The sequence below is a fragment of the Dermochelys coriacea genome, chromosome 7 (genome assembly GCF_009764565.3).
Source record: "Dermochelys coriacea isolate rDerCor1 chromosome 7, rDerCor1.pri.v4, whole genome shotgun sequence".
Classification (NCBI taxonomy): domain Eukaryota; kingdom Metazoa; phylum Chordata; order Testudines; family Dermochelyidae; genus Dermochelys; species Dermochelys coriacea.
Window position 1 is genome coordinate 105,102,593 of NC_050074.1, and position 24,792 is coordinate 105,127,384.

Consider the following 24,792-nt stretch of genomic DNA (forward strand, 5'->3'; position numbering starts at 1 on the left):
TAACTCCTGGATGTACACCAAATGTTGCCTTATTGACAATAAGGAGCACCGTGTAGAGTGGGGGAGAAGACAATTCCCATAGAAACTGGAAAATAGCAAATAAAAAGGGTGAGCAGGAAGAAATCTTTTAAACTGTTCTGGGGGTTTGTTTTGTTTTCCCCTACTCTCCATCCCAATCCTCTTTCCTCTTTTCCAACTTAGCATAAGTCAGACAGCTTGTATGTGGCATGTTTTGTAGATGGATAAGCAGTGCCACACACACATACACGTATGTATGTACGTTGCAGACAGGGGCTTCAGTTTGTATTGATAGCCAGCTAGCAACCTATTTAATTTACTGTGGGGGAGGAGGATTTCCCTCTGCATGGAAGACTCCCATGTTGCATTTGTGTGCTGCACAATGCTCAGCTTTATCCTCCAAGGTGTAAGTTAAAGGGACAGATGTATGTATAATCCAAACAGTTCCAAACTCTGCATTAAAACAATGAGATGCTCAACAGTGGCTCCAGTCAGCAGAGTCCTTCCAAATGTGATACTGCCCCTGGCAGCCCTGAAGATGTGCACTGAATATGTGTTGGATTGTGGGCAAGTCTGATAAAGAAGAGCAGTTTTTGCAAGAGATGGCTATGAATATATTATCATTTGCCAATGTAGCAAAGGATTGAAATTTATAGCTTTATTTAAGGATTTTTTCCATCCTTGATACAGGCTTAGTCTGAATATTCCTGTCCTGCTGTATGTCTGGGATATTTGTGTCCTCCCTTAGTTAGTCCTACCTATCTCAGGACACATCCTATCCCAGTGCTCAGTGCCATCAGAAATAGCTTACCCATAGATACATACAGGTGTTTCCTCTTTCTGCTATCTTCTACCCGACTTGATGACTGAAGCATTGTTCTCATGTTGCTTCCGAGACATCGATCGGATTTCTTTGTGTCTCCACAACTAGGTGGGAGACTTCCCCTTCCTCCCTGCAACCTCAGTAAAGAAGCAGATGAATGCATCTGACTCCACATGTTACACCTGCTAGTTAAGTATGTCTTGCTGGTCTTTTATCTTCTCCTATTTTGTTGACTAGTTGGTTGAGGAAGGAGACTCTTGAATGTGTATGTAGGGTGAGCAGATTCACTATCTGATTGCAAACCTGAGAAAATAAGACAAACTGTATCTTGGAGTCCATTGGATGGTGATATTCTGATTGATGACACTTCAGTCTAAAGATAATACCTACAGGTTCCGGTTGTGTTAACTATTTAATATTTATATTGTGGTATTCCCTGGCATCCCAGTTGGGACCAGGGTCCCATTGTGCTAGGCACTGTGGAAACACAAAGGAAGATATGGCACCTGCTCTGATGAGCTTACAGTTTAAGAACAGTTTCCACAGTAATTTCCTGTTCTAAATAATAGGGGGAAGCTGTGCTATCTCAGATACCACAAGGGCCGGCTTTAACATTTTTGGCCAGGCCTGTGAAGCACTAAGCTAGCAGCTTCCCCCTCCTCACTTCCTTTAGAAAAAGTATTACTGGTTCCTATACATATTCCTCCCAAAGAGAAGAAAATAAACTGATGTTTGTCTATCATAAGTTGCACCCACAATCCTATTTTTATAATTAAATAGAAATTGGAAGTTGCAGGCATTCAGGATTATAAATCTGCAGATACTGACTTGAGATACCCAGGTTTGTAAATCTTGCTTTATGTGGCTTGACAAAGGCTACCGAGGCAGCAGGTGTCAGTGCTACTGTCTGAGTCAGTTGATCAGCCCACTAGGGCAGGCCATACTGCCTTACATGCAGTTGAGCTGCCTGCCTCTGGCTGCTCAACAAAGGAGATGTCTCAGCTGCAGTGAGCAAGCTGATCTGGATCTTGTTGGAGTCTGGTGCCAACTGTAGTAACCTAGGCAGCAGTGCCCCCTACAGTTGTAAGCTCATCTGGAAACTGCCTAAAAATAAAGGACCTCTGGCTATAATTGTCCCAGATCTCAAAAGCCAGCCTGGTTGACTGAGGGGACTGTGAGTAACTGAAATCAGTGACAAGATTTCAGCCCTAGTTCCAATTTTCCTAGTTCCAATTTCCAATCAGTTCCAATTTTCAAGGGTATCTTTGTAAGAAAGGTTTCAGAGTAGCAGCCGTGTTAGTCTGTATTCGCAAAAAAGAAAAGGAGTACTTGTGGCACCTTAGAGACTAACAAATTTATTTGAGCATAAGCTTTCGTGAGCTACAGCTCACTTCATCCAATCTCTAAGGTGCCACAAGTACTCCTTTTCTTTTTTGTAAGAAAGAGACTTAGATATTCTATTTAATGAAATTTGGGGCTCTTCTCCTTATTTCTAAGTTACAGGATTAGTGGAGGCCTTCAGAAGCTGTCTGTGTGTCCCAGTGTATGGTAACTCTTACCAAGTGTTGAGGTTTTAATGATAACCACTGTAACATCATCATAGTTAGAGTGGGAAAGGCCTCTCAAATCATAGGGAATATAATATTAGACGTTGATCTTAGCCAAAGGGCCAAGAAGTGAGCTGATAAAATAACTTGTGTGGAGATTAATCAAAGAACATTGAAATCTGGTCAGAATGTGGCTAACTTGCTGGGGCATAAGGGGCAGATCTTGGAAATCAGAAGTAGAGCGATAACAATGGTAAGTATTACTGTTACTTAAAGTTTATTATACTAGCATTTTTCCTATGGATTTTTCTTACCTTTCTTATAAACTCAGTAAACAGCCAGTGTTGGGGAATGAGTAGCACTTCCAAGAGCTTTTTCACCCGAGGATCTCAAAGCATAAATAGGTTCAGTGAACTGCCCAAGATCACATATCAAGTCTGTGTTAGAGTTGGGGAAATAATCCATGTCATTTGATTCCCAGTGCAATATAAGCACTAGCCAGCAATGCACTGTTAAAGTCAGCTTCTGTGTCATCAAACAGGGAAGAAGTCACTTTTGTTTTAAATACTGTAAAGCAAAACATACTGAAAGGGAAAAAAATACAGAAAAAACTCGGAGGTAGGATCAGTTAGAATGAGCTTCAGAAGATTCTGGCCACTCATGTAGCAACAGTTACCTAATAACTCTAACAGGATTGATCCATCATAGATTGGAATTTAACTGTATTTCAAAGATGTTATTCTGTCATCCTTTATGTACCTATACATAATATGTATGTTGCAGTTTGTGTTTATTTCTTCAAGTGGCATCCAGGTATTTGAAGTAGAGGAAAAAACCTGCTTAGCAATGTAATGAAATTACAGAGCCCCTTATGTTAGGAATGCATCATCATTTTCATTATAATCCCACCCCCCTTATTTTAGGGATTTTATTACTTATCCAGTCCATAGCGTGGTCTGTTGTGGCAAGTTTTCTTCCAACAGTCCAGTTTTATTAGAAACTTAAAGAAAAAGCACCAAGAGATTTTTTGTTAAACTATAGAGATTTAAATTTAGAAGCACTGCAGTAAGTGGGAATGAACAGGAATTCAAACTAATACTCTATTTTTTTTTTATTCCTTTTTGAGATGTGGGTGCATTTCTGAGGCGTAATTCCAGTGAAAGAACCCAGTAATTGGGTCTTATGATCTTGATCCATCAAAGGCATGCTTAACTTTATACACTGTGAGTAGTGTGTCAATGGGACTACCCACGGTGCATAAAGTTAAGCATGTTTGTCTTTGCTGTATCAGAACCTAAACTGTTAACCCTTTAAATGTTAGTGTATATTTGTGAATATCACAGAAAGCTGTGGTGGGTGCTGGACACTCCACTGCCAAAATGCTGTCGCCGAGTGCGGCTGCTGGAAAACAGCAGTGGCAAGAACCGTTGCCGCCGGTGTGTCCTGCGGGTGCACAAAAACGCCCCCGCAGGCGCCATGGCACCCACGGGCACTGCATTGGGGACCACTGATCTAGTATATCTAGTAGATCAGATATTTAGTACCAGTTATATTTTTCAAGATTTAACTAGTATCTTGCAGGATTGGGCCATAACTGTCACTTCAATGTAGCATTTGGACTCTTGGTCGAAGAATGTTGCACCTTTATGATTTTTATACATGCCTTTTGATGTGATTCCTTTTCTGTGATACAGCATATGTATTACCATACTGTATATGTAAATTAATTACTGTAGTTTTTTCTCCAAGTTTTGTGATTTATTCAGGAGGCTGGCAGTTGAGTCAAGTTTAGTTATGTGTGTGTTATTTTTAGCTCATTGCGTCTAGCTTTTTATTGACGCTGTTCATCTTCTGTTGTGTTGTATTCTGCCCCTTTACAAGACGATATGAAATAATACAACCTGACATGGCAATATCTTTGTTTGGTTTCATTTATCCATGTCATTTACCTTGTTCATCCCAGATCTGAGTTAAAGACAGTTGTTCATGTTTTTCAGTATAAACACTGAACTTTTCCCCTGTATTTGGCGCTGGTGTAATGTGGTCTTGTGGAAGATTACCAGCTGTCTGAATTATGATGCACCATTAACATTTGAGCTATAAGGAGGAAAGACAAGCAGATGAAGTGTGTTTGATATTAATGAGGGTTAGTTTCAGGAAACAAGAAGTAGATTCATAAAGAGGGTAAAACCTATGTTGGCTACAGCTGTCCTGCATGAATGTCTTTTGCAAAACATTTCCTGGCCTTCTGATCCAATTAATACCAGATTCATTCCTGACTTCATTTTGAAGTTGCATTTCTTGCGGTAGTGTAGCCATCTTTTAGGATCATGTACTCACAGGAGGCCTGATTCTCCATTGCCCTGAAGATTGTAATGTAATTTACATTAACATTCTGATCTGGCAGCATTTTACACCAACCTTACACTATTGTAATTGAATACAAAAGGTGCAGGGCAATGGACAATCAGACCCAAGTTGCACTGTTTTCCTGTATTCCCTGTATCCACCACCACCACCCCATTATCCTCTGCACTTATCCGTACAACTTTATCAAAAGCCTGTTTGGTGGGAGCAAATAAGCATAGGTACAATCCAAGTGTTAGAAGATCATTATCACAATGGAATAATTGTGTTTTGGTACTTGTTTTGATTTGTTAGCTGGAAGATTAGTTTAAAAGCAGGAATGAAAACAAATTTGTTGTGTAGATGATTATTGTAGGCTGCAGGAGGTTATTTATGGATTTTTACTTACAGGATATGTTTAAAGGAATTCTCTCTGTGACTTACGTAGCAGTGCAATTTATGGCCTTTCAGATACAGTAAGTAAGTAAATAAATAAATAAATAAATCTATTGGCTAGAACTGAAGGAGGAGGAGAAATAAAAGGGAAGGCCACCCTGATTTGTTGGCTTTAAGTTTCAGTTGGAAATTTAAACAAACAGATAAAAAAATCATGCTTTGCATGGGAAAAATAACCTGATCCCTATGTCCTTCACATTAATCATATCATGTTACTGCAGGAGAAATGCCTGCATAATCAGATACATTGCAGATTTTTTTGTTACATAGTATGTTTTAAAATAACTAACTTGACACTTTTCCCTTCCTTCTGCTTGCAAATCAAACCAAAACAAAATGAGCAACAAAGGATAAACTGTGTGTCTGCTGGGAATCTAAATATTGAGGTGCTGCTGAATGCAGTGGCACTGTAAGTGTTTTAGATGGAAGTGAAAGTGGGACTGGTGTGCTCAGTTTAACCAGCAAGCTTGAGAGGTTGTGTAGTTTAAGGGCCAGCCTGCTGATGAAGTTAAGAGTTGCTGACAGGTCAGGGACAAACTTTGAAATGCAGAGAGGGAATTGATCCTGCCACTGGAGCTCCTGGAGATGTTGTGGGAGTTCCATTTGTGGAGGACATTGCAGGAACTTAGAGAAAATTCTGGCTATAGGTCATATATTCCGCCGTTCAGCTTTAACTGGCTACAGAACTCGCAGTTGCTCACTGTTGAGTCCTAAGGGCTTAGAGGTCAATTGTATACAGAAAAAAGGAGTTTAAAAACATATAGTGCTTCACTCAGGTTTATGTTTATTGACTGATTTGACTGTATTGAACTAAATTCTCTGAAATGCTGTGACTATAGAACTGCACTGTTTACTGTGTTGGGCCCTTAGTTTTGATGTCTCCTCTTCTGTGCTAGAAAATCATGGGTTGCTAAAAGTATCTTGAAATAAAATTAGCAGCGTGATTGAATGCAGATGAACAGACAAGTTTATTCCCAACCTGTTTTTTTTTTTAAATTATCACTGTAAAGAAAACAGTCTTCTACATTAAGAAAAGGAGTACTTGTGGCACCTTAGAGACTAACAAATTTATTAGAGCATAAGTTTTCGTGAGCTACAGCTCACTTCATTGGAAGCTTATGCTCTAATAAATTTGTTAGTCTCTAAGGTGCCACAAGTACTCCTTTTCTTTTTGCGAATACAGACTAACACAGCTGCTACTCTGAAACCAGTCTTCTACATTATGACTCTCTTGGGTGTCTCAGCCATACAGCGTTTGACCAATAAAAGTGCCTTGCATAGCTCTATAGGCACACACTGATTGTGACTAAGTTGAGCTTTCCTTCTGCTGTGGTTGTGCCATTATGGGGAGATTGTAAGGAGAAGGTTCACAGAGCTCCTAGTATCCATCTCAACTGCTGATTAGTTACCTAATTTTGGATACTGAGTTCGTATTGAAAACAGACTCCTACTTTACTTCTAAAATGAACCATTCTTCTTCAGAACCTGAGGAGGCCTTTGATCGACCATTTGGTTGATGATCATTTTCTTCTGCTAGGTAAAATAGAAACATCTGCATGTCTGGTTACATAAAACTAAACAAATTTCTGAACAAAGGAACCAAGATTTTCTTGCCAGGCAGCAAAGCATTCCCTAATTTAAATTTCTGGAAACTCATCAGACAGTTTTTATACCTTTTCAAACTGCAGTACACTAGTATTGACCTCAGCCCCTCTCCCCACCCCCAAAAAAGACAGCTTAGTATGTTATCTAGACTATAAATGGCATTTCATCAATCTATGCAAGCACTAGTTAATGCTTCTCTCTAAGTCTTCACTGCATAATGGGTGGCAGCATGGAAATCACGTTTTGATAACGCATTTGTTGAATAGTTCTTGCTTTCTTTAAATAGCCAAAGGGGAAAGGGATCCTCTCTTAATCCAGAGTACTCTCTTCTTTGATAAAACCTGTGCCAGGAGCTACAAGAGGCCGGAAAATAACTCAGGGTTGACTGGAGTCCTTCGTACAGAGAAGAGGATGGGCTTGGGGCTGTGGAGTTTTCAGCCATCTGGATTTAGGAGGATCCACAAGAAGAGGAAACCCTAGATCAGTGGAGGCGGGGCTGACTAAATGGAAGACTGCCACTTTGTGTTGTTCATCTGCCTTCCCTGTAACTTTTGGATGGGAGCCCCAGTGTTTGTGCATTAGCAGCCATGGAAACAATGTGGGGGCATTACGGATCTGCAGGAGACAAAGAGAGGTTAAAGCCCTGCTTTGTCCCCTCCTGTAAGCCCAAAATTCAGCATAGCCCTAGTGGAGGTGCTTTTGCCATGTGTAAGGCGTGGGGAGATGCTGCTGCTGTCAAGACAGTGACCTCTTCTCCCTCTACAGTGATGGGAAGATGGGCCAGCAAAAGATCCCTTCTGTTCCTGGAAGCAAAAGGGCTGATCTGGGTCTTGGACAAGAACAGAAAGGATCCAGTCCTACAAGATGCTGAGCGGAGATGAGGATGTTCAGCAATGCTGAGGTGGCATTATGCAGCTTTGCAGGATCAGGACTCAGAACAGTATAGGCACTGAGTCTTTGAACATCTGTCTCTGCTTGTGCTATGCCTGAATTTTTACGACTGAGAATGGCATGCTGGAAGTTTTTTATGCAGGGTCTCCTCTGGTGACCAGGCTGACCTGAGTTTGAAACAAAGAAATTACAGTTTTGTGGAACAGAAGAAGAAATTCTTATACATGGAAGAGTGACTTATTTTGCATCTCTTGGAAAACTTAAAAAAATGTTGTGTGCTTGGCTATAGCTGTATTATACTTTCAGGGGTTTTATTGAAACTGCATTTATTACACTGATCATCTGTATTATATCTGCAGACTAAACTGAAAGAACTCAACCCCTAGTAGATCTCTAAAATAAAGGTTTCAGAGTAGCAGCCGTGTTAGTCTGTATTCGCAAAAAGAAAAGGAGTACTTGTGGCACCTTAGAGACTAACAAATTTATTAGAGCATAAGCTTTCGTGCTGTAGCTCACGAAAGCTTATGCTCTAATAAATTTGTTAGTCTCTAAGGTGCCACAAGTACTCCTTTTCTTTTTTCTAAAATAAAGAGTAGCTGTTATTGAAGAGATTACATGTTGATATTCATAGTTCTTTCCCACTGAGAAATTATTCTGTCTGTTCTCTAGTGCTCTTGGAGATGTTCTGTAAAGTAACACTGTTTCCAGTGCTGGGTAGCTTAAGAGCCCGATAATATAACTGTCTTTAAGGCAGATGCTACAGTAAGAAGAAGTAGCAGTTGTTCTAGGAGTACTTGTGGCACCTTAGAGACTAACAAATTTATTTGAGCATATGAGAGTATCCAGTTTTGAGAGCTCATTCTTAATCTTTCCCTGTTTGCTATAGAGGGTGTTGATCAGGTGGTTCCGCAGTTTCTTTGAGAGTGTGCGGCACAAGCTGTCAGCATAGTCTGTGTGGTATGTAGATTGTAATGGATTTTTTACCTTCCGTCCTTTTGGTATGATGTCCATCTGTTTGCAGTTGGAGAGGAAGATGATGTCTGTCTGTATCTATACGAGTTTTTTCATGAAGTTGATAGATTTCCACTCTATACAGCTAAATTCAGTGCCTTGCATAATGACAGGTTTCAGAGTAGCAGCCGTGTTAGTCTGTATTCGCAAAAAGAAAAGGAGTACTTGTGGCACCTTAGAGACTAACAAATTTATTTGCTCAAATAAATTTGTTAGTCTCTAAGGTGCCACACGTACTCCTTTTCTTTTTGCGAATACAGACTAACACAGCTGCTACTCTGAAAGTTGTTCTAGGATTACTATTGTCAGATACAAGTGGTCCCTTTCACAGAAAGACCATACTTTAATATTAAAATAAAAAACATTATATCGACTAATGAAACATCAGAGTTGAAAGAAATCTTTAAAAACTCTTCTTTGGAAAAGTTTGCTCTATTGACATTTCTAAGTTAAATACATTGGCATATGTCTTCCACAGTGGAAGAGTATACCAGATGTTGGGGGTCAGATTTCGGTGGGGATGTAGACCAAAATGTTCAAACTTGGGTGCCAAAGGTTAGGCCCTTACATCCATATTTAGGCACCTAAATAGGTGGCCTGATTTTTCAGGGGTGCTGACGTACCTCAGCCTTTATTTAAGTCAGGTGGGAGTTCTGCTATTGATTTCAGTAGGAGCAGGGTCTGGCACATAGCAACCATCTCAATGTTAAGATGCAAACAGGTCATAGCTCCTCCCTCTTCTTTTTCTTTTGTTGGCTATGTTAAAATCACAATATGTAATGACAGTGCCGGCTAAGTGAACGTCACACGTGAATGCGACAGAAAATGCTGATTGTAGCACTGGCTATTTTGGGGCATGCTTGCACCAAAAAAGACCCACAGTGTGATCAGCACAGACTACTGCCAAGTTGCTATTTCATGTCCTTAGTGGCTGGTGCTGATGCATGGTTTTGCTGTACTAAGACTCCTGTTAGTAATTTTTGTTTTTAAATATGGAGTATAAGCTTTAAGTAAGCCAGTATTGGGTGCTGAGCAAGATTGATTTTATGAGGACTGTGCTGTAATTTGCTGTGTTATGCACCAGGAAGTTGAGAGCATTAAGATAAGATCTTTAAATAATGTGCAACAAATCCTTATGCTCAAGGAGTAACCGTTATATGCATTCTGTTGAGTAATTATAGAGTACAAAACCAATTTGATATTGGGTGGCTTAATCTCCTTCATTCCATTCCATTTTCCCCTGTGGTGGTATAAAGAAATAGGAGGTATATTTTGTTTTCTAAAGTGAGAACACAGGCTCACTATAGCCTTCCTTTTAATGTTGCGTCACAGGGGAGAACTTTATTTGGTAACTTCCATTTATGCTAATGAGAGTTATGAACATACAGTTCACCTGCACGATGATAGGGGAGAAGAAAAATATCTTTAAATTCTCTACACTCCAGAAAATATTATTCTAAAATGTGCAGTATGTCACAGGGATTAAACTAAAAACATGGGCTAGCATAGTGGTTCCACTTGAACGTTCACCTGTAGCTAATATGTCTGCAGCCACCTCCAGCCCCAAAACAAGTATATATAATAGTCATTCTAAAATGTGGCCTTTATTCTTTGTATTACAAGAAATAGAGCATTTCTTGAGAGTAATTAAAAACATGGCCCAATGATAGATACTGAGATAATAAAACAAAACATACAGGTCACTAATGTAAAGTTGAATTTTAGTAGGTTTTTCTTTATGCTTATGATTGATACACTCTTCCATTTAAAGCCATTAGGTATAGTGCTGTAATTGATTTTAACTAAGTGCAGTTAATATTTTTGATTATAAATTTCAGACATGCTAGTAAGAAATCATAAAAAAAAAAGCTCCCCCTCAACAATTCTTCATGTAAAGCGACCACAATTTCATATTAGCCTCCATACAAAACAAGTGGCAGATTCTTTTCATGCAGTCAGATTTTGCTAGTTAGTTGTGTGTGTGACACCTAGTAAAGACTGGTTGCATGTTGTGGAATTACAGTAAATACGGTAATATGAGATGTTGTGACGCATCTTTTGTAAGGGTTTCTATCAAAAGGAAGAAAGTAAAGGGCTATACTTAATCAGTATAAATGTCAGTAGCATATTTTAATAAATTCTTGATTTAGCTTGGACTGTTCGCAATTGCATATTTAAAAGGAATCTGCCACCCCCTTTCAAAGGTATGTGACATTTAAAAGATCTGTAAAGAAGATTGGTTTGACAGCTTCAAATTACATTTGAAAGAGTTTTTTTCCCTTTCAAAACAGAAAATGAACACTTCCTATTTTAAATGTCACTGCAAAGACATAAACATATTTAATCAAATTATATATTTAATTTATGTAAAATGTAATTTTTTATTCATGCAAGAGACTCACTTGTTACATTTTAACCGACTTGGAAGCTTAGCAAAGGTAGTGATTTGAAACTACTGATCCTTCTGAATCAATCATTGTTTAAGAATTTCTCAAAATCTTTAAAAATTAGGGTTAGGCTTATTATTGAGCCCCATTGGATCCTGATATTTTATTACCCTCTGGTTTGCTTGCTCTCATGAACAGAGTTTGGAAGTTTATAGTGCAACTATATAGCATAATTAAGGGGAAAGTATCACTCCAAGACCATTTGGTAAGACTGTCATATATTTCCTGGACAAAAGAAAGCATTTGGATGCCTGGGCCAGACACTGACATCTAGTGCGTCGTGTGCACCGTTGTGTTCTCGGACTCCTGAGCAGGAGTAGATTGTCTAAGATGCACAGCAATACAGTATGGCTTATTTGTATATGGTCACTATCACATAATTACTTCTAGTACATAGCTGTTACAACACTGAGTGGTTTTAATAAGGGGTGAACCTAGGCAATAACAATGGAAGAAGTGAGGCAAGTAGGGTGTGGCAATAGTATAATAACACTTAGCACCTTCTGTTGCTTCACAAAACCTCTCTGGGGAAGGTAAGTACTACTATCTCCATTTTATATTTAGAATATTAGAGCTCTTTATCCTCCCAGGCCGTTGGAGGTTGAGTACTGATGGAAGCATGGATGAGGCCATCTCTGGGGTCACAATGAGTGGAACTATTGCAGTGGGGGGAGGAGAAACAGTCCTAAAGAAACCGCTGGACTGAAAGAGCAAAGCCTCTCTGAAAAGGGACATGGAGGGTTAGGATTTGGGTTGTCCTGGCATGCACATTGAGGTCAGTGGTCAGATGTCTGCAACAGCCCAGCCAGGTCCCCAGAGTATAGGGACAATCAGATAGGTCTGCATTCCTGGCATCAGCACTGGGGTTCATCTGGGATCCCCACGTACAATATCAGAATAGCTGTTTGTTCTTCTCTGTTTCAGCAAAGAGATTCCTGTGGTTCAAAGTAGTGGGCAGTAAACCAATAGTCTAAACCAGACTGGCTACTCTGTCCTTCAAAAGTGGGCTTCTTTTCAGAGAAAGAGATGGCAAAGACTGAGCAGCTGCTGTCGGGCTCAATGAACCAAGGCCTGCCTCAGGACAGGCCTACATGGTCTGGAGGTGCCACCCAGCGGAGCACAGGCAGAGGCCCTCTGGCCAAGAAAAGGGGAATAGAATCATCTTAGAAACTAGAGGATTCAGCTGTTTCAGTTCCCTTCATACCCCTGGGTGTATCTGCAAGCTCCATGCAAATGGCCTGATGAAGTGCAGACCAATGCATGAAATCCATCAGCTGGGTACAGTCTATAGAATTTCACACAAATTTGGACCTAGAATAATGCTGGGTGGGGCATCCACAACAGGTGAGTCACTCGGATTGCAAAAATCCATATTGCAAGTCACAGAATCATACAGTCTGCAGGTCTTAGACTTAATGCCAGTGGGCTTCCAAGGGGCTTCCAAGTTGTTCCTTCAGCCCATTTTTATGTGACCAGCCCAGGTGTTCCTGCTGTCCCAATAGTAAATATAATCAGAGAACTAACTGACTAGAACTCCTTCCAAAGGTACTGGGATCCCTGGAGTGGAGTTTGACTGGTGAACACACAAAGGGGTGCACTGTAGGTTGGAAAGTTTTGACCACAGATGCCAGACTAGATTGCCTGGCCATCCATAGAGCCTTTTGCTCAGACAGAACTAGCAAATTAATAGGTGGTTAAGTCTATGTCAAGGGCCAAAGGAAAGGCCACACACCCATCTCAAAATTGATCAAAGAACTGATCAAAGGTGCTTACATTAACTCAGGTGAAATCCCACAGCCTTTAGTCTCTTGGTGTGAAAATAGCGTTGTCATGGACACAAAGAAGAGAGGTTTCAGAGTAGCAGCCGTGTTAGTCTGTATTTGCAAAAAGAAAAGGAGTACTTGTGGCACCTTAGAGACTAACAAATTTATTAGAGCATAAGCTTTCGTGAGCTACAGCTCACTTAAAGAAGAGAGGCATTGTTGGAGACCTGTAAGGCAGCTACTGGGCCCAAGTACATACCATTTCTAGGCACTAAATCAGTGTAGGTGCATTGGTGTCTGTGGCATTTAGTAGGATGGTGTTGCATGCGGCTGTTAGATACTGATCTTTCTTAATTGAAAAATGTGTACTGCTCTTGGGAATTCTGGATCTGGATTGGTATAGAACAGTGGTTCCCAAACTTGTTCCGTCGCTTGTGCAGAGAAAGCCCCTGGGGGGCCGGGCCGGTTTGTTTACCTGCCGTGTCCGCAGGTTCGGCTGATCGCAGCTCCCAGTGGCTGTGGTTTGCTGCTCCAGGCCAATGGGAGCTGCTGGAAGCGGTGCGGGCTGAGGGACGTACTAGCCGCCGCTTCAGCAGCTCCCATTGGCCTGGAGCAGTGAACCGCGGCCACTGGGAGCCATGATCCCTTGAACCTGCGGACGTGGCCGGTAAACAAACCGGTCCGGCCCGCCAGGGGCTTTCCCTGCACAACCGGCGGAACAAGTTTGGGAACCACTGGTATAGAAGACTGAAACTGTGTGTACCTGTTAATTATTTTAAATTTCCTCTAGCAGTTTAGACCCCTTCTTTCAGCTAGATCCTGTGGGCATGATATCATCAAAAGGTTTTTTTATTGTCTCCCACTGGAGGCTGGGAAAAACTATAATGAGCTGGTTGAAAAAAAATTTGGATTTTAAAATTTTTTTGATGAAAGCATTTTTGCACAAAAAATATTCCTGTTTTTGACCAGCTGCAACAATAGCCCAAGCGTATGGACTGGTCTAGAAGATCTCCAATAAACAAATGAGTAAGCAGGGAAAATTTCCACTTTATTACTCTTGCATGTTTAAATGGAAATATGTATCCTTTAGTATTGTTTTATTGCAGATTTAATATTAGATGTTACAATATAAAAATTTATATATCCACTGAAATATATAGCAGGAATAAAATTTCAAATAAAAGGTAACTATTTGACATTTTGTATAGTCATTCTCATGCTAGTTTTATAACACATTGGGTCATTACTTGATATGATCAGCCAAAAATGAAGAGAAAGCAGTGTCAGCAGGATTTTTAGAGGAAACCCTTACCACTGACATTCAGATGTTCAGGAGTCCGTCTTAGCTGCTATATACTTTACTATGAATTGTAAAAGTAGAGGTTGCCTTGAAAAATTAAGGTCCTGAGAACCTGATTTTCTAAGTAAAATATTTTAGTCTGTGTGGGCTTTTTGAAAATATATTTACATTGCATTTCAGAAAGGTACAGTGTTTAAAAGTTATTATTAGGGCTGTCAAGTGATTAAAAAAAATAATCGCGATTAATCGCATTGTTAAACAATAATAGAAATCCATTCATTTAAATATATTTGGATGTTTTCTACATTTTCAAATATATTGATTTCAATTACAACACAACACAAAGTGTACAGTGCTTGCCTTATATTTATTTTTGATGACAAGTGCTTGCACCCTAAAAGACAAAAGAAATAGTATTTTTCAATTCACCTAATACAAGTACTGTAATGCAATCTCTTTATCATGAAAGTTGAACTTACGAATATAGAATTACGTAAAAAAAACTGCATTTAAAAATAAAACCATGTAAAATTTTCGAGCTTGCAAGTCCACTCAGTCCTACTTCTTGTTCAGCCAATCGCTCAGACGAACAAGTTTATTTACATTTGCAGGAGATAATGCTGCTCGCTTCTTGTCTACAGTGTTACCTGAAAGTGAGAACAGGTGTTCTCATGGCACTGTTGTAGCTGGTGTTGCAAGATATTTATGTGCCAGATGTGCATGCTTCAACCACCATTCCAGGGGACATCATCCATGTTGATGACTGGTTTGGCTCAAAAACCAGTGTGGACTGACGCATGTTCATTTTCATTATCTGAGTCAGATGCCACGAGCAGAAGGTTGATTTTCTTTTCTTTTCTTTTTTTTTTTTTTTTTGTGGTTCGGGTTCTGTAGTTTCCGCATCACAGTGTTGCTCATTTAAGGCTTCTGAAAACATGTTTCCTACCTTGTCCCCCTCAGTTTTTGGAGAGCACTTCAGATTCTTAAATCCAGTGCTGTAGCTATTTTTTTGAAATCTCACATTCTTTGTGTTTTGTGAAATCTGCAGTGAAAGTGTTCTTAAAATGAACAAGATGTGCTGGGTCATCATCTGAGACTGCTATAACATGAAATATATGGTAGAATGTGGGTAAAACAGGGCACGGGACATACAGTTCTCCCCCAAGTTGTTCAGTCACATATTTAATTAACGCATTATTTTTTTAACGAGCATCATCAGCATGGAAGCATGTCCTCTGGAATGGTGGCTGAAGCATGAAGGGCACATAAATACATTGAAGTGCTGGCTACAAAAGTGCCATGCAAATGCCTGTTCTCACTTTCTGGTGACATTGTAACTAAGAAGAGGGCAGCTTTATCTCCCATAAATGTAAATAAACTTGTTTGTCTTAGTGATTGGCTGAACAAGAAGTAGGACTGAGTGGACTTGTAGCCTCTGAAGTTTTACATTGTTTTGTTTTTGAGTGCAGTTATGTAACAAAAAAAAAACTGCATTTGTCAGTTGCACTTTCAGGACAAAAGGATTGCACTATGGTACTTGTATGAGGTGAATTGAAAAATACTATTTCTTCGGTTTATCATTTTTACAGTGCAAATATTTGTAATCAAATTATACACGGATTTAAATTACAACACAGAATACAAGATATATATGAAAATGTAGAAAAACATCCAAAATACTTAATAAATTTCAATTGGTAGTCTCTTGTTCAACAGCGCAATTAAAACTGCGATTAATCACGATTAATTTTTTTAATCGTGAGTAATTTTTTTGTTAATTGTATGAGTAATTGTGATTAATCGACAGCCTTAGTTATTGTCCTTCCTGAATGTCCTACACTGTGAGAGAAGTTAAATCTAAAATTAGAGCAGTTAAATCTAAAATTAAACCCTATACAGCACCAGTTGCACAGCAAACTACATCTCTCCACCACATTACTACCATGAATAGGCCAGAACCTCAGCTGTCTGGAGCTCACTATAACCTCAGTAGAGTCAAGCCAAGTTACTTTTAAAAAGATGCCATTATATAATCAGCCCCATTATCCCTTGCTAGAAGCTTTCTGTTAAGCCCTCATTAACCCACTAAATAATATCAAAGATCTTTTGTGCAGAATAGACAGAAGTCCTGCAATCACAATACCCAATGCAAAACAATGAAAAATGGAGCAATAAGTATTTTAGGTAATGCAGTATATTAAAATCTTTGTGTGCAAATGTTAGCAAATGCAAAGGGAGTCTAATACCAACAGTGAGTGTAACTGAAGTCACATAAGACTTGACTTCCTTTTGCAAGCAACCTGTAGGAATATGAAATAGCTAAAGGCTAATGAGTCTAAAACAAGAGCAAAACCAGTACAAGTTTGATCAGCAGAGTCTGAAATTTCAGTACTCAACAATTCCTCTGGACTCAATGTCCAAACTGCATCACAGTCTCATGATATAGGTATAAGTTGCTCCACTGAGCCTGGATTCCAAAGTGTAGCCACTTTTTCCTTGTGAGTTACTTGGAACTTGTGTAGATAAAGTAACGAATTATTAACGTTTTTGAAAATTAATTTTCCAAGGGATGTGGTGGAAGCCCAGTTGCACATGATGTTTAAAACTACACCGGACAAAGCCACAGAAAATATACTAGATGGAGCAATCCTGCATTGCTCCTGCAAGTGTGACTTGATGACCTAATACGTTTCTCTTTGCCCATCAGCAAGACTTTCCTATCTCGTTGACTAGACCAGAAAAACATGGGACGTCAGGAGGAGGGAGGTCTCATCATACAGGGTCTTCCATGTTTGCAGCATGGTACTTAATTTCCAGTTCAAAACATGAGCTCATGATCTCTTTGATTAATATTTGTGAAGAGCTTTGATGACAAAAGCCACCATATAAATACTTGTGGCACCTTAGAGACTAACAAATTTATTTGATCATAAGCTTTCGTGAGCTACAGCTCACTTCATCGGATGCATTCAGTGGAAAATACAGTGGGGAGATTTATATACACAGAGAACATGAAACAATGGGTGTTACCATACACACTAAAAAGAAAAGGAGTACTTGTGGCACCTTAGAGACTAACAAATTTATTAGAGCATAAGCTTTCGTGAGCTACAGCTCACTTCATCGGATGCACTTGGTGGAAATTAGTTTCCACCAAATGCATCCGATGAAGTGAGCAGTAGCTCACGAAAGCTTATGCTCAAATAAATTTGTTAGTCTCTAAGGTGCCACAAGTACTCCTTTTCTTTTTGCGAATACAGACTAACAGGGCTGCTACTCTGAAACCATACACACTGTAACCAGAGTGATCACTCAAGGTGAGCTATTACCAGCGGGGGGGGGGGGGGAAGAAAACCTTTTGTAGTGATAATCAAGGTGGGCCATTTCCAGCAGTTGACAAGAACAGTAGGAGGGGAAATAAACAAGGGGAAATAGTTTTATTTTGTGGAATGACACATCCACTCCCAGTCTTTATTCAAGCCTAAGTTAATTGTATCCAGTTTGCAAATTAATTCCAATTCAGCGGTCTCTCGTTGGAGTCTGTTTTTGAAGTTTTTTTGTTGAAGGATAGCCACCCTCAGGTCTGTAATCGAGTGACCGGAGAGACTGAAGCGTTCTCCGACTGGTTTTTGAATGTTATAATTCTTGACGTCTGATTTGTGTCCATTTATTCTTTTACGTAGAGACTGTCCAGTTTGACTAATGTACATGGCAGAGGGGCATTGCTGGCATATGCTGGCATATATTACATTGGTAGATGTGCAGGTGAAAGAGCCTCTGATAGTGTGGCTGATGTGATTAGGCCCTATGATGGTGTCCCCTGAATAGATATGTGGACAGAGTTGGCAACGGGCTTTGTTGCAAGGATAGGTTCCTGGGTTAGTGGTTCTGTTGTGTGGTGTGTGGTTTCTGGTGAGTATTCGCTGCAGGTTGGGGGGCTGTCTGTACGGTGCCACAAGTACTCCTTTTCTTTTTGCGAATACAGACTAACACAGCTGCTACTCTGAAACCTGTCATATAAATACTAAGTCTTATTGTTTTATTGCTGTTATTCAGTTAGTAACTGTGGTATCTATAAAAGTGGTTCACTTCCCCAGAGGCCAAGGCTGGCGCAGGGCTGTCTTTCTAATATCAGCCTCTGACAGTGGAGGGAGTTAACAGGGGAGTCTGCACTCTGGTCACTCTTCCAGCAATTAGCTACATGGAGAAGGGTGATTGGGGTAAATGAAGTTAATTATCTAACTGGGGGACTGGGCAAGCTAAAGAGACAATTAGTCCATCTGCTCAAGACTGATAAGAGGGGCACAGACAGGAAGTGCGGGGAGAGAAGCAGGACTAGCTGAGACTTGAGTCAGAGAGATCTCCAGGAAGGGAGACTTCTTCTCCTGTTGTGCTTTGGGAAAAGGGCTGAGGATGCAAGGAAAATTGCACAAAACTGTAAAGCTGTTGGTGCAGTGGCCTGAAATTAACAGCACTGTGCGGCTATCCAACCAGAGAAGTCTGAGCATGTTTCTGTGGGGTAAAAAAGCAGGGCAGAGCTGACCATGTACTGCTACATGGTCCAGCACACTTTTATTTTTGGTCATGCGAAAAGGACCCCTAGTTGTGTTTGTGTAATTGGTTTGGGAAGTTCTAGTGCTCCTGCCACCCAGTGGTCTGTGCAGTTGAGCACCCCAGAGTGTATTGCCTCATGTGTGCATGTCTTCTGGGCACCATGGGCCTGTTACTGTGCCCACTGAAATTAGTGGGAACCTTTCTGTTGGCTTCAACAGGCTGTGGATCAAGAGCAGTATTCAAAGCTCAGGCCCTCTGGTATTGCTAACCAGACTTTCTTAAATGCCTTGGTACAAACAGGGATAGGCAGCGTGGTTTGAATGGACAGACAAACGTAATTGTATCGGCAGAAAAGCAGCTGTGTGGAAGCCAAATTAATTATGTCTCTTGTCATTGATTGAGGTGACCGTGCTTCTAACTGGTATGAAATCACAGTTAAGAATTATAGTGTGGACTGGGCTGTAATGTGTGTGAAGTGCTTTCAAATCCTTGGATGATTGATCTAAAATTTGAAAAATGCACCCCGTGAATTCAAAGTGCTGTACGAAAGTGCTTAGGATTGGCCTGACTTTGCCCCCATTTAAGTCAGTGGGAGTTGTTAGGATTTTTAGAAGGAGTCTGCTATCTAGTAAAGTACCAAGTATAATAATAATACTTATTAATTATTATTACAAAGGTGATGTGGGAGTATAATATACTTTTTTAACAGTAAATGAAATTAATAGAAAAGTACACCATTTTAAAGATATCCCTGTTTATCTTAATGGAAAAAATCCTGCAATTTTCTATTTTAACTAAGTGACAAGTTCATTAAAATGTTTGCCAGTTTTGTTACTTTTCAATTTTTCTACTGGCCCTGGGTACAACTGAGTACAAAGGAGAGTCTGTGTGTGTGTGTGTGTGTGTGTGTGTGTGTTTTGCTTTTTGTATACAATTTTACATACTTATAATTTAAAACCAACTGGACAGATTATTTTTTTGACTGCAGATTTTCCATAAAGATTACCTCCTGTACCAAGACTCCTGCATGTTGAGTTTTTGCCTATGGGGAATTTTTTTTCAAAAGAGTTTTCTAAACCTCTGAATGTAGAGGGGGAAGCTGATAATGAAGTGATGTCAAGTCCTTAAATGTAGTATTGCAAATGTGGCTGTATATGAATATGGAAAGAACTAGTTCTTCGAGTGATGGTCCCTATATGTGTACCAAACGGGAGTGCATGTACTCCCCGGAAGTTTTCAGCAGCAGTGTCCGTTGACCTATGCAGCTGTCCTACATCGCCATCGGCGAAGTTATAAGAGGCCATGTGGGGCGACTGCCCTCAGTTCCCTCTTACTGCATGGTCAGAATTGGAAGCCTCTCTTTGGGTGCTTGCAATTGCTAAGAGAATGATTGTCCATTGTACATAGTTAGTTAGTCTGCTTTTTCTTTGTAGTAAACCTATAATAGTTAGTCAGTTAGTTTCAGAGTAGCAGCCGTGTTAGTCTGTATTCGCAAAATGTATCTCACGAAAGCTTATGCTCAAATACATTTGTTAATCTCTAAGGTGCCACAAGTACTCCTTAACTTATAAATAAGTTGGTATAAATAAATAAGACCCCCCATAAGGGGTCTTCCTTGACCGAGTTGGGGGATTATGTCCCGTGGTCCGAGGTCTACAAATTGTCTCGCGTCCTTGATCGTTTTCTGCAAGTGATGAACACACTCATTGTCTTTATTGCCAGGATGAGGCGCACCTTGTAGTGTGCTATGATTGTCCTGATAGCCCCACACTGGCCTTGGCAGTTCTGGTTTCCTGATCTACTCCGACTGTCTGTGCACCAGCTGATCAGCCTCCCCACTCTGCCGAACCTAATCATCCAAGACAAAGGCGGGATTCACCACTCCAACCCAGGCCCGTTCCAACTCACTGCCTGGTTTTTGGATGAGGCTTGAGTGTAGACAGCACCTGTTTGTCGCCCGTCCACCGTATACGTACACACAATAGATGGGAATCCATGAGGGTGTGCTACACAGCACAGTGGAAGTGCTTCACCTGGGTGCAATGCCACCATCTCCCCCTCCAGGCTGTTCCTGTGCCTAGACTACCTCCTGGAGCTCAAGAACTCAGGTCTTGCACTCAGTTTGATCCATGGCACTTAGCCCCCCAAGTGGACATATTTATCCATCCTATTACTTCCCAGTTTCTGAAGGACCTGACAAAGTGCTTCCCACAAGTCCTTACCCCTATCCCATCCCATGGACCTCAACCTTGTGCTGTCTGTCCTCACTGGCCTCCCTTTGAACCACTGGCTACAAGTTCCCTCGCTCACCTGTTCATGAAGGCCCTCTTCCTTGTGGCCATCACTTATAGATTCATAGATACTAAGGTCAGAAGGGACCATTCTGATCATCTAGTCCGACCTCCTGCACAGCTCAGGCCACAGAATCTCACCCACCCACTCCTATGAAAAACCTCACCTATGTCTGAGCTATTGAAGTCCTTAAATCATGGTTTAAAGACTTCAAGGAGCAGAGAAGCCTCCCTCAAGTCAACCATGCCCCATGCTACAGAGGAAGTCGAAAAACCTCCAGGGCCTCTCCAATCTGCCCTGGAGGAAAATTCCTTCCCGACCCCAAATATGGCAATCAGCTAAACCCTGAGCCTTGCTGTAAACCCTGCCTGGAGGGTCAGCGAACTAGTGGTCATGATGGCTGACCAACCATATACTGTCTTCCTTGTGCCTTCACCCTAAGTTCCTGCCAAAAGTCGTCTCTGAGTTCCATCTCAACCAGTCCATCCATCTCCTGGTTTGCCATTCTAAACTGCACGACACTCCCGCGGATAGAACATTGCACTCCCTGGACATTCGTAGGATGCTGGCCTTCTACTGGAACAGGACCCACACCTTCCCAACCCTCTTTGTGGCCATTGCAGAGTGGAGAGAGCAGCATATATCCAAATATATCCATATTCTGAGTGCATCATGGAATGCTGTGCACTCCAGTGTCACACTACCTTCCAGGATTACAGCCCACTCCATGCAGGCACACACTACCCTCTCAGCCTTCCTGGCGGATGTCCCCTGGCATGAGAGCTGGCTTGTGGCAACCTGGCATTCCATCCACACCTTCACCTCATACTACGGTATCGACTGGGGCGGGCAGTCCTGCATCAGGCCTTACCTGTTACGTCCTCGCACCCTCCACCAAGCTGATCGCTGGTCCGTACTCACCTGCATTTGGAATACATATAGGAACCGTCACTCGAAGAAGAAGGGGAGGTTACTCACTTGTAACTGGAGGTTCTTCGAGATGTGTAGTCATAGGTGTTTGAACTAAATGTGTCGGGGGTGCTACTGCACCACCTGGCTTGAAGTGGTTTCCATTGTATATACAGGGTTTACAGTTTGGTTCAATTACAGGTTTCAGGGTAGCAGCCGTGTTAGTCTGTATCCACAAAAAGAAAAGGAGTACTTGTGGTACCTTAGAGACTAACAAATACAGCCAAATCACCGCCACACTGACGCACCTAACCAAAAAGAAACAGCCAAATGCTGTTCAGTGGACTGAAGAGTGTCAGAAGGTCTTTAACCAGCTTAAAACGACACTCATGTCTGTCCCTGTGCTAAGGGCCCCAGACTTTGACAAACCGTTCCTAGTAAACACAGATGTGTCTGAGCGTGGTGTGGGAGCAGTCTTAATGCAGGAAGGACCGAATCAAGAGTTCCATCCTGTCGTGTTTCTCAGTAAGAAGCTGTCTGAGAGAGGAAGCCACTGATCAGTCAGTGAAAAGGAATGTTACGCCATTGTCTACGCTCTGGAAAAGCTACGTTTGTGGACGGCGTTTCCACCTGCAAAAGAACCATGCTGTGCTACAGTGGCTTCAGACCGCCAAGGGAAACAACTAAAAACTTATTCGGTGGAGTTTAGCTCTCCAAGATTTTGATTTCAACATACAACACATTTCCGGAGCTTCTAACAAAGTGGTTGATGTACTCTCCTGTGAAAGTTTCCCAGAATCAACTGGTTAAAATCGTCCTTGAGATGTGGAAAATATTTGTTAGTCTTTATACAGTTAGTAGTATATTTAGAGGTGCATATGTCTTATTAACTCTGTTTTCTCCTAGAGCTCCAGGAAGAAATCCAGCCAGTGTTTCACCCTATCTGTGATTTAGGGGGTGGAGGGGAGTCATAAATATAAAGGGAAGGGTAACTACCTTTCTGTATACAATGCTATAAAATCCCCCCTGGCCAGAGGCAAAACCCTTTCATCTGTAAAGGGTTAAGAAGCTAAGGTAACCTAGCTGGCACCTGACCCAAAATGACCAATGAGAGGACAAGATACTTTCAAATCTGGAGCGGGGGAACAAAGGGTTTGTCTGTCTGTGTGTTGCTTTTGCCAGGAACAGATCAGGAATGCAGCCTCACAACCCATGTTAGTTAGTAAGTAATCTAGCTAGAAATGCGTTAGATTTCCTTTTGTTTAATGGCTGGTAAAATAAGCTGTGCTGAATGGAATGTATATTTCTGCTTTTGTGTCTTTTTGTAACTTAAGGTTTTGCCTAGAGGGATTCTCTGTTTTGAATCTGATTACCCTGTAAGGTATTTACCATCCTGATTTTACAGAGGTGATTCTTTTACTTTTTTTAAATTAAATTTCTTCTTTTAAGAACCTGATTGATTTTTCATTGTTCTTAAAATCCAAGGGTTTGGGTCTGTGTTCACCTTTACGAATTGGTGAGGATTCTTATCAAGCCTTCCCCAGGAAAGGGGGTGAAGGGCTTGGGGGGGATATTTTGGGGGAAGAAGTCTCCAAGTGGGCTCTTGCCCTGGTCTTTGTGTAAAGATGCTTGGTGGTGGCAGCATATGGTTCAAGGGCAAGGCAAAGTTTGTACCTTGGGGAAGTTTTTAACCTAAACTGGTAAGAATAAGCTTAGGGGGTCTTTCATGCAGGTCCCCACATTTGTACTCTAGAGTTTAGAGTGGGGAAGGAACCTTGACATTCTGTAGCTCATGAAAGCTTATGCTCAAATAAATTTGTTACTCTTACGTGCCACAAGTCCTCCTTTTCTAGTATGGTTCAATGGCTCTCAGCACCTCCACTATACAAATTGTTCCAGCACCTTTGTGTGTGGTCCCTATTTGTATTCCAGTACCTGCCCACCGTCCCCTCTGCTGTGGAATCTCTACATGCAGCGGTAGGAGGGAGACTGAGGTCATTTCACCTCACATGCCTCTTATAACCTTATCTGGAGCACATGATGATGTAGGAGGACCATGCAGGTCAATGGACATGGCTGCTGAAAACTTCCAGCTCCGGCGCATGGCGCGCATGCACACCTGCATTCGGAATACAAAATACGGACCACACATCTCGAAACACTTCCAGTTATGGGTGAATAACTGCCCCTTCTCAAGTCTTTTGCTGAAAAAGGGAGAATTCTTACAAAACACATTCATACTTGTGTTTCTGATGAATAATGAATGAAATCAGACTGCGCCTTTGGAAAATATATGTAGCTGTTATGACGAAAATATACTCCACTTTTAAAAATAGTGATTTCCCCCATGTGTTAATACTTCTGAGTTAGCCTGACCTACATGAATGGTGGTAAAGAGCTTTGCAGACCATAGCACTGTGTTAGTGCTAAGTATCACCGTAATTATTACATGTGTGCAGTAGACCATATGAACACAGGCAATTTCTGTTTGGTTGTGTAGTAACAGTGGTAGCACATGGCTGGAAAGACACAGAGTAGTTCATCTGAACGTGTGTGTACTGTGCAGTTTGGACTGTGGCGACAGAACCAAGATGGAGCCAGGGAGAGCCCTGGGACTGCAGCTGTTTTAGGCTCTAGTCTCACACACTCCCATTATTTTTATTCTTTAAGTGCTTCATTGCCCGCCTCAAACTTATGAGGGGCTTGAGTTGACCTATGGAGTCATTTTGCGCCCTCAAATCTTTATGATGTAAGTAGTCAGTGCTGGAGGCAGGATTAAGCCCTAACGGAGTAAGGCTTAATTAAGAGCAATAGGGACCTAAATGGGCTA

The 24,792-nt window shown here is 41.1% G+C and overlaps 1 protein-coding gene across 14 annotated transcripts in view; it reads left to right on the top strand.

Moving 5' to 3' along the window:
* Positions 1 to 24,792, top strand: part of CTBP2 (C-terminal binding protein 2) — a 305,318-nt gene that overhangs the window by 92,601 nt on the left and 187,925 nt on the right. For 2 of the 14 annotated variants that reach the window (XM_043519413.1, XM_043519409.1), the window contains one exon: positions 950 to 1,034. The exons of 11 other annotated variants lie outside the window; for them this stretch is intronic. The gene's annotated coding sequence lies outside the window, so the exon portion shown is untranslated. Of the gene's footprint in view, positions 1 to 936; positions 1,035 to 24,792 lie in introns of those variants that run through there. One more of the 14 variants, XM_043519412.1, reaches the window with a different exon arrangement.